General features: G+C 34.5%; 1 long non-coding RNA gene across 1 annotated transcript in view; it reads right to left on the reverse strand.

Moving 5' to 3' along the window:
• The window catches only part of LOC129392419 (uncharacterized), a 652,843-nt gene extending 643,685 nt beyond the window's left edge, over positions 1 to 9,158 (reverse strand). The window contains exon 1 of the long non-coding RNA XR_008618245.1: positions 9,102 to 9,158. This is a non-coding gene — a long non-coding RNA (uncharacterized lncRNA). The remainder of the gene's footprint in view (positions 1 to 9,101) is intronic.
• Between the last annotated feature and the right edge of the window lie 2,238 nt (positions 9,159 to 11,396).

Raw genomic sequence — 11,396 nt, forward strand, 5'->3', positions numbered from 1 at the left:
AGAGGGTGTGGAGAAAAGGGAACCCTCTTGCACTGTTGGTGGGAATGTAAATTGATACAGCCACTATGGAGAACAGTATGGAAGTTCCTCAAAAAACTAAAAATAGAACTACCATATGGCCCAGAAATCACACCACTGGGCATATGCCTACACATATATATGGAATCTAAAAAAAAAAATGGTTCTGAAGAACCTAGGGTCTGGACAGAAATAAAGACACAGACATAGAGAATGGACTTGAGGACACAGGAAGGGGGAACGGTAAGCTGGAACGAAGCGAGAGAGTGGCATGGACATATATACACTACCAAATGCAATATAGATAGCTAGTGGGAAGCAGCTGCATAGCACAGAGAGATCAGCTCGGTGCTTTGTGACCATCTATTGGGGTGGGAGGGAGGGAGACGCAAGAGGGAATAGATATGGCAATATATGTATATGTGTAGCTGATTCACTTTGTTATACAGCAGAAACTAACACACCATTGTAAAGCCATTATACTCCAATAAACATGTTAAAGAAAAAAAGAGAGACAACATAGAAGTTTAAGAACACACACCAAAAAATCAATGTCATCAGTATTGAACAAGAACAGGTTATGTCCTACGATAATAAAACTAAGACAGGATGCTGTAGTAAGTAAAACACAAAATTGGAAATTAAAAGTAAAAAATTTTAAAAACGGCACAGATGAACCAAAAATGAGAACATTTCTTAAAGGGAGACTATCCTTAAAAAAGACATTGTCGTGGAAGGAAGGCTGAGGCGATGTTTTAAACTGAAGGGGGCTGCAGAACATGATAACTATTAATTTTACAACAAGGCCTTAAGACTGAGATGGCTCTAATGCCATGAAGGTCTATGTAAGCAAACCACAATCCAACCCTGTAAATGCCTCAAAGATTACAAAATCAAAACCTAAGGCAACCAAACAGCCAACCAGGCTTTAGGCAATGGCCAATCAATTTTCTCCTTACTTTGCATCTGCCTTTATCAAGTCTCTCCCCTCTTCTGTCCATGGAGCATGGCTAACCACTTCCTGTTTGGTGCTGCCCAATGCATATAGTTTTTCTTTCTCAAATAAACTGTTAAAATTTTAACATGCCTCAGTTTACCTTTTAACACAGCTAAATGCAATACATGATTCCAGACTGGATCCCATACTGGAAGGAAAAAAATACTATGAAGAACTGGCTGACAGCAGTTGATAACATTGATAAAATCTAATACTGGTGTTCCAAAGTGTTTTATCAATTACACATTTACTGAAGCCTATGACCTTACTTTAATTATGTAAGAGATTATCCTTGTTCTTCAGAAACACACACTAGAGTATTTAGAGGTGAAGGAAAGTGATATATACAACCTACTCTCAAATGATTAAGAAAGAAAGCATAGAGATAGTATGTTTGTGTTACTGAGAAATGAGGCAAATGTTAACTATAGGTAAGAGGTATTGAGATGTTCCTTGTATTTTTTCCACAAATTTCCTGTATGTTTAGTTTTGTTCCACATTCAACTATTTTCTAAAAATCAATAGAAAGGTAGAAGATAAAGTCAAAGAAATCTCCCAAAATGAGAAACCAAGAAAAAAGAGAGTTGAAAAATTTGAAGACAGGAAAAGAGTAATCCAGAAGGTCCAATAGCTGACTAATAATATAAATATAGCTGATAAGATGAAACTATCAAAGAAATTGCATACATATTTTTTTAGCACAGAAGTAAAGTCACTTTCCAAAATGAAGTTAATCCCATATCAAGGCACATCATCATGATTTTTAATAATCATAAGAGGTTCTTACAAAGAGAAAAGAAAAACAAAAGCCACATACAAATGTAAAGAGAACTAGCATTAGAGTGATATTTTCATAATCATGAGGAAGAATTATTTTCATCTCAGATATAAAGCATATACTCAAATATCAATCACATGGAAGGGTGGAAGTAAGCCCTCTGAAGACAAGTGTGGATCCAAAATGTGTACTTCTCACACTTTTTTTTTGGTGGGGGGGAAAGCTATTAGAAGTTGTGTTTCTGGGAAAAAAAAAAAAGTGAGGGATTCAATCAATCAAGAAGGAGTAGTAAGTGCAGTCCAGGAACGAGAAATTCAGAGGAAAATGGAGAGGGAGGCATAGAGAACAACCAGATAGATGGGAACAGAATGTATTCCTCCAGCTTTCCATCAATCTTCAAATAATAGAATTTCACAAATATTTTAATAATTTTGTGAACTTGATATTTAAACCCATTAGTAATCTTATAAGCTTCAAGAAAAACAAAGATCTTATGCTAAAAAACTGTAAACCTGAAAGCAGTATTTACACAGTCATAATAAAGTAAACGTCGAATACTGAGTTCAACACAACAATTTGATCCAACACATTGAGAGGATAGTGGAAAGTTAAGTCCTGTGATCAATGGCTGTCCTAAACCCTCTGTAAGTATCATAGTAGGGAGTTAATAGGTTATGTTTAGATTTGATAAGTCAAATAACAATATAAACAAACTGAAAATAAGTAAGGTGATTACCAAAATAAACAGGTAAGAGTTGAACCTTATTCTTTCTACTGAATGTGACTATAGCACAGACAGGTGTGGAGCAAGACGTTGTGATTCTGTTGCTGTTATGAGCCTCTTAATACTGTCTGATTACTAGATGATGAGTTTCTTTCCTATTTAGAAAATATTAAGAACAAGTCTTAGAGCTCCACAACTGCTTCAACCATTTCAACAATAATGTGCACTGAAGATTACACAGAGACGTCTGTTCCCTGCCTGAGTTGTGTGGATGTTTGAAAAAGAAACATTGTCCAGTGTTGACATACTTCTGAAAGGAAAACCATCTCCTAGCAAGCAAAAGAAATTTCAAAGAACCCAGAAAATGTTCTTGTTGCCTTCTCATTTCTAAAAACAATTGCTTTAAAAATTAAGATTCACGGTCTAAGAGAAATTTGAAAGCTAAAGTTTTGTGGGTTTTAGTACAAGGGTAAGAATGTCACATATCTTTCTAAGTTTTGTAAAATAACTTGTTTCCATGTTAAAAATATTTGAAAATGAAGCACATTCTGCCCTGCTTTCAACGCCCACCCTGAATAGATGCTATTTATCTGTTAGCCACAGAATTTCAGAGTTTTCACAGGTCCAATGTTTACTATAATTTGAGTAGCCAACGTTGACTACCAATACCTCTGACCTTAGAGAATAGTATGTATTAGTCTAAATTACAGATGGTGTTAACTGCTACAGCAGATTACAACAAAAAGAATTAGATGATCACACATGTAAGACTTGATCACAAATTTTAGTGTTGAAGATCACTTATTCTGTGAGAAAATTCTTCTCATTAAGATTAAAGAACATTGCCTTATCAAACAGGAATCTGTATCTTTCCCTCTACAAGAGATAAATTGTGTACATTTAATATCTACTATTTTCAAGGTCTGAGTTTTCAGCATAGTCTGTCATCTCAAGCATCTGCCATGGATTTCGGGGGAACTGAGGGCAACTGCTGACGTTTTTGTATCTGAGGTCTTTACATCAGGTATCTGTATCTGAGGTATATACAGGAGATCTTTGAAAGGGACTGATTTACCTTTCTAGATAACCAGAAAATTATATTTTATCTCAAATATTTTTAAAAAATTGTTTCATTTTTACTAAACAGAAATACTGAGTTTCCTGGGCTTTTATCATTTTACCACCATCTAGCAGATGACACTGACCCCTGTATTTTTTTTAACTTCTAAACTTTCCTACTTCTCTTTAATAATCTGAGATAACTCCTTCTCACTCATCTTTATCCTCCTGTCTTCCAATGTCCATGTCTCAAAACAATTTTATACTAGCACCTTTTTCTTGCTTTTGTCTTCATCTGTTTCACTCTAATGTTAAATGATTACTAGTGGGAAGAAATTTCAAATCTAAATACCAGGCTCCAACTTCTCAGTTTTTCAGTTTCATGTTTCTAACTCTTATCTCATACTTCTACATACTGTCATATTCTGCCACCATGTCAAGCCCTCAAAAAGTCAGTATAAATAAAATACCATTTTTTAGGGGAACAGTAACTATAAAGATATTACTTACATCTTATAAGAATTACTATGGAAACAATATGATACAAAGGAAAAATAGTGTTTTTTTTTTTTTTTATTGGCCAAGGGGAAAAAGTGAGTTTAAAAAGAGAATAGGCAGGAATACATATATAAAAGAGGATATGAAAGAAGACTCTTAGGACTCAGAAAAATGTTTTACTGCAACAAATATATGCTGAATGAGTAGAACAGGAAGTGAGGGGAAAAATGACTTAATAATTTCTTACAGGTTTAAGAAAGTGACTCAAGTGCTTTGAGAAGACAAAACTATGGTTTAACCCACCAGTCTTTGTTTAGAAAGATAAAGATTACTATCTACATGTTACCATAAAATGTTTCTTTTAATCTATACCTTTTTAACATTTCTCACAAATTTGAGTTCTATTTGTTTCGTGTGAACGGTATATTACCGGAAACATTTTTTCCAAGATTAATTTTAAAAGTTGCAAGTACTGTTGCTTTGTAACCTTGAGACTAATGTTTACTGTAGGAAATCACATGTAATTGAGTGTTGTAGAAAAAGTGTTATGGCATGTAAAATATAAAACTCTGGAGGTCAATTTTGCTTATAACTGATATTTCAATAATGCTATGAACATCAGATTGGTAATACCAATGATATGCTCCATGGTTATAAAATATAATTTCCAAATTGAGTTAGAAAAAAAATTAAAGTGTTTGTATCTGTGATGCTATAGGGGTCCAACACAATGTAAAATCCACAGATCACTGGAGAAGGATCATGAAAATAAACGTCTTGGACTAACATTGAAGTCCACCAAAATCAATCACCATCCTTTTCAATACTACTACCCTTTATTTTAAAAAAAGGCTTGCTAACTGTCCTTACCTATTTGTTATGTATACAGATGTTGTTCCCTCCATCTACAATGCCTGATATACATCATCCTTGTTATTTATATCAGATTCAAGATAGCTTCAAGGAGTCTTCACAGTTGTTTTAATACAAGTCAAAATGTATCTGTCTTCTGGCAAACAATCTGCTTTTGATCGTTCATTATCTTTGGCATCTAACACTAATAATTACCTCACTATACATAGTATGTATCTGCATTATAAGATAATATTTAATACTATATTCATATAGAGCATATCTTCTTTCCTGGAGGATAGTCACTTGAAGGAAGAAATACTTTATTAATGTCTATATACCCCACAGGTCTAGGGAAATACAATGTCCATAGTAGATGCTTAAAATTTTGTGAATCATTTCAACTCTTAGTTATTGAGAACCATCTCTGAGAGTCAGTGTCTTTTTTCCCAGCTCTGATGTATTCTCAGGTAACTCACATTTTCTTGAGAAATGTGAATAAAGGACAGAGAATAAGCCTGGTTGAGACTTGGTTTGCAGTGATCTAATTCTCCCAAATTTTACTACACATTATTTGACACTCTAAGTAGTTTCAGTGTGATCAACATATATTTTGATTTATCTTAGACATATATTCATGAATGACTAATGAACACTGATTCATATGAAAAAGTTCTCACTTTGTGATAATTTCAAATATTTTATTATAGTTTGCAAAATATCCTCATTATAGTACTTCAGCAAATGTAATTTCAGCTGCTAAAATATTCAACATGACTACAGTTGTTGGCAATATTAAATAATTCTTGTTGCTGCGTGATGTTAGCTGCAGCTTAAATTTCAAGTCATGGAGTATTATTATTACATGGTTAGAAATAATTTCCAGATCAATGAATCAATGTTATCTTAATATTCTGTGTCTTTAATTTTTGTACCACATTTATTTTGTGAGTGGGTCTCATAAAAGACAGTTGCTTGGTGTTGGGAAGCTCATTATCTTGGGATTTTGTCCAGAGCTGAATTCCCTCTGTGATCAAAGGTCAAAGAGAATACATCCTAAGCTATTGAACCATGCTGATTTGATGGGCAGGCCATATATAGTAAAGTGAGAAGGAGGGAACTTTCTCTGCAAATACTTAAAGATACTTTACCGAAAAGCAAAGACATTTTGCACAGGAACAAGTAGAAGTAGTCTCTATAATGTGTGTGTGTGTATGTATATACGTGTGTGTGTGTATACACACATATATACATATATACATTTGTGTGTGCTTTGCTAAGTAAAATAATTTTAGAGTTGGTAGCAATCAATCAATGCTCACACCTGCAAAGTGCTTAAACATTTATAAAAGGCTTCCACAAACATTCTATTAGTTGACTTACAGAATGGGAACAATTTATAACAACGAGTAATTTCAGCCTCAGAGGCTTAAAGAGAATGTTATGCTCTGGGCTTTGTAACTCATTCATGGCAGGGTAAATATTTGAACCCAGGTCAGTTTATACTGTATCTGTCCCCCACACCCATGTTGATGTGTTGATAACTCAACTACCATTGAGTTTTTCTGCCCCTCTTCTAGTTTCCACTTAATGTTAGTTCACACATTTATAATGTGCATATTGGGGATAGAAGCACAGAAGATCAATAATGAAGAGTATATTCATTGATGGTAAAAATTTTTCTCCCTTTTCCTATGTTGATAAAAACAAACTTGCCCCTTTTCCTTTCTATTAGGGATCAGTCAGGCCTACTCAGTCAATCTAGACAACCCTTCACATATAATCTTGCCTTTCAAGCAGGGTTTTGCTTTTTCAGATTTGATACTGAGGAGGGTGAAAAGAGGAGATCCCATTAGAAAGGAATCTAAAGGAACAAGGTGAGAAACATCAGTGAAAAGGATTATCTATGATTCATTTGGTATATTGAGCTAGTGACCAAGTAGAGTATGGGTTCATATAGAGTTATACATTTGGGTATATTGAAGCCTTGGGTGTCAGTGTGATCATCCAAGCAGAATATGCAGTAAGAATAAAAAGGGCAAAGGATAGACCTAGAGACACAGTCTATGGGGAAGATAGATACAGGGAAGTTTGAAAGAGAACACTATCAGTATTCTTCACAAAGTTTTTTGTTGTTTTTTTTTAAGATGTTCACATAAAAAATTAAAGTTATTTCAACTTTCAGATAAATGTACAACTTACTTATGCATCACTGAAGTCAAAAATTAAGAACTGAATAATATGGTAATGAAAGTAACTGAAAGATTTGACAAATATTTTCTAATTGTGACTACTTAAACAATGATGCATTATTTTAAAAGGCAATGATATTTACAAAGTGTATGATAAAAGGTAGAATAATCAATTTGATATACTAAATGCTAACTTTAAACAAATACGTTAACATACAAATTTACTCAATGTGTAGCATTTATGGTATAATTTTCTACAAAATGAAAATTAGAATAAGGTAAATAAGCATAATATGTACATTTATCCATTTCAACTCGTCAAACTTAGTTATTATCAATACTAATGAAAGCACATTTCCATATACTTAGCCTTCAAAACCCTACTCAAATTTTATCCCTTCTTTGGCATCTTTACACATTTAATTAAATAGGAATCAATTGTCTTCATTATCTAAAACTCATTTACTTAAACAAAAAAGTTAGGTATTTTTTTCTTACTATGAACTAATACATATAATAACCTATATACACAGGCCATTATGTTTAAACACATACAGGATTTTACTTCCATCCTGTTTTGTAACCTCATTTTTTTTTAATCTCTGGAAAACATGGTGATGATTTTTTCGTGACCACTTTCTATAATACCTTTTCTTATGAAAACCTTTGATGATTTAAGTTTTGTATTTTCTGACTATCAATATACATTGTGAAGACATCAGAAAAGTGTTAAAAATAAAAATAGAATAAAAATCATGTAAGTCTCTTTTCTATATCAGTTTCTCTATAAATGCACAAATGTTATCTATAAAGAATTTTTAATCTGCTTTTTCAATTTTAAAAGTATACCTGCTCCTTCTTCCATATCATAGATATTCTTCTAAACTATCTGTTTTAATAGATCTATAGAATTTCACTCTTTGAAAAAAATCTATTTGATAAATACTATCCAATTAAGTATTTGGGCTGTTCATTATTTTCACTGATATTACAACAGACTGAGAAATATCCTTTAAATCTTTTCATACATCCATAATTACTTTCTTACAGTAAATCACTAGATATAGAATTGCTATTTATTAATATATTTGATAAATAGACTAAGTATTTATTGCATGTTTCTTTGTTCTTTTATAGCACTTGCCATACTATTCTGGGATTGGCTTATGTTTTTTACTAATCTTTGAATTTGTGGAAGGCAGATATTCTATATAAATTAAAACAAGATATGTGTATAGGTCTTAGTATCTAGATCTTAAAAAGTATAATTTTAAAAAAATTAAATTGTATAAAATATATTTCATCCCCTAAATCTATAGTGTATTACTCTAGTCAACCCACAAAAGTTTTATATTCATGTCTCTAGGTGATATATACGTTCTGGCTTATGAATTCATGAAGGTACAGACTCAGGGAGGATCATAATTAGAATCTGTGCAACAAAAGGTGTATTTGACCTTTACTTTTGACCTCTTGAAAACCAGAAATCAAAGATTCTTTTGAATTACTGGATTATCTGCCTGCTCTAATTACATGACTCTGCAAGTGATAAAATTCAGGGTCCTTAAGGGTAACTCAGCCCTTAGGTGCCTGCCATTAAGGAGGGTCTGGAACAATGTGTCAGTCTGAAATGCTTAATGGTAACTCTGTGTTCCCACTTAGGTCACTTATAGAAATAGCCTTCCATCCTTACCCCCAAGTACTATATGAAGTTTTATCTTTTATTCTACTTATACTTCAGGCATTGACTTTCATTTCAGAAAGAAACCCATCCTTAACTACCTGTTCTATTACTTAAAGTTAAAAAGAAGAGAAAGACTATCCAATGACTTTAAAGCACTACAGAATTGTACAACTACTATAATCTTTTAAAGAAATGCCATAGTCTGATATCTTAAAAGGCTCAATGGAATTACTTTATGAACTGTGTGTATATAGGAGTAGGAAAGATGCACATACGATGTCTTGGAGAACTGAACTCACCTGGACCTGAAGCCCATCACCTTCTTCAATGCTGGTGCCAACATGCCGTCAGTCAGACACCCTTAACTAGAGTTATCATGGGCCAGGAACTGCTTGCTTTTTATTCCCACCTGGAACAAAATGCAGTGTCAGTCACATTTTTTTCATGTCCCTTCAGCATAATAACATATTCATTGTGTTATCTTTTCCTGTCACATTAGACTCTCATTTATCAGAATGCTCAACACAAAGAAGCGTAAACTCTTCACCTCTAAATTCACACCTCAGTGATTAATATAGCACCTGTGTGAGTCAAAGGGACCATGGATATTTTATTTCCTATAAAACGTTCCTTATAAAAGATTATTTTAGTGCAATTATTACTCTCCATTTGGTTTAATTGATGTGTTAATTTAGGAAGCCTTTTTCTATATATTGCCCTCAGAGACTATAAATCAAAATACATTTTTAAACCGCAGAAAGAAGCTAATGTTGAAAATATTTCATTTTCAGAATTATTTTTCCCCACCACAAAAAGGAATCTCAGTAGGAAACAGAATTTAATAATGCAATTCCATCAGTTTGATGCCTGCCCTATTTTAAACTCTTCAAATTGAGAGACATTGATGAAGAACACTCATGTTTCCTCAAATGCACCAGGGTGTTGCTGCTTTGGAGCACAAGATGAAAATAGACCTTTCAACTACTTGATAAAATTACAGCCTTTGCAAAAACCTCAGAGCTGAGTTGCCTTTGTGAATGGGGTGTGTTAGGACCTTCCAGTCCCCACAGTTAGAGCCACCTAATCTCCCCAGTGCTCTCAGCCATATTCCAGTCCAATGCACAATCAGGAGGTTTAAGGAAACATCCAAGAGATATAGCAGTACGCCAATCGTGCTGCTGTTTGTCCAGCCAGCACTTGCTTTGCCTTTGTCCCCTTCCCTGGGATCTGGAGTTTACGCTGAACTTAATCTCAAGATGGGGCTCCTGTTATTTGCTGACCTTCCTCCTGATACTCACTGCCTAGCGAAACCCTCAGGACCAGGGCTGAGCAGGTTGATCTACCTGCCAGGGCTCCCTCTTTCTTCTTGCTATACCTTCTTGGCACTAATTGCTTATTTGACTCACCACCTGATACCTGGTACCACCCTCTGTGAACGAATAATGTGGCTCCATATACTTCAATACATGCGAACCCTGTCTTCAAGTGTCAATTTAGCAACCACCTGTTTTGTCGTATCTTGCTATTCACTTGGATTAAGGGTTTCTGTCTAGGTAGTGCAATGGAAAACATGCAAGGAAGGTCTACTTGGATTCCTTTATAGAACCCAAACCTTTAGAATGATTGTTCTTTCTTTGAAGTCCTCTTAAAATTCAGATTTCTCTCCATCTGGAATCCATCCTCTCCCTTTCATTTCTTAAACTACTGCGACAATAGACTTTCATCAGCTCTCACTTAGATAATACCTTCCTAAATGTTGATATGGTGCCAACTGAAAACAGAGGGCACTTTAACATTAGGATAATTTGAAGAGACTTTAATAAAAAACTTATTTACAAAACAGTGGGTGGTATGTAAGGACACCACAAGGGAAGGTGAGTTGTTCTCACCCCAGGCCTTCAGGGACAAGGACAGGGAACAATTACTGTCACCTAGGAGTCAGGCATGCAGAGAAGGCCTCCTGGAGATTAGCAGTGATCTTTCCTTGGGAGTCCCAGGTAGCACAAGCTGGCAAGATGGAAGGGAGCCCTAGGATAAAATGTTCTCATATTTTCCCCTCCCTCTGGTTTCCTTCCTATACTACCTATGAGACCAACCACATTGGAATCCTAAGAGCATAAAAACCTGTTGATAAACTCCATCCAGGCTAGTTTCCAGTTTTAGAGAATAGGATGGAGAAAGGTAGAGAGGGCACCTAAAAGAACACAAGAGATCCAGCAAACACTCTAATTCGTACTTTGGAGCATCAAATTTGGAATCAGATATAAATCTGAGTCCTAGCTCTACCTACATGTATAACTCTAGACAAATCACCTAATTTTTTTATTTCTCAGCATCATTATCTGTACAAGGGGGATAGTATGTACTTCAGAGTTTTGTTACGATTAGACGGCATAGTGTAGCTAGAGCACATACTAAGTACTTAACATTAGCAGTAGTGGCAGTAATTCCTCTCAAAATGTAAATACACACACACACACACACACACACACACACAGTCTTGCTAAAGTCTTCAACCCTTGTGCCAACAGACCATGTGTTTAAGTCTGATTTTCCTAAGTGTTCTTCCTTCTACTTAAGAACTTTTTCTCCCC

The sequence above is a fragment of the Physeter macrocephalus genome, chromosome 9, assembly GCF_002837175.3.
Source record: "Physeter macrocephalus isolate SW-GA chromosome 9, ASM283717v5, whole genome shotgun sequence".
NCBI classification, from domain to species: Eukaryota; Metazoa; Chordata; class Mammalia; order Artiodactyla; family Physeteridae; genus Physeter; species Physeter macrocephalus.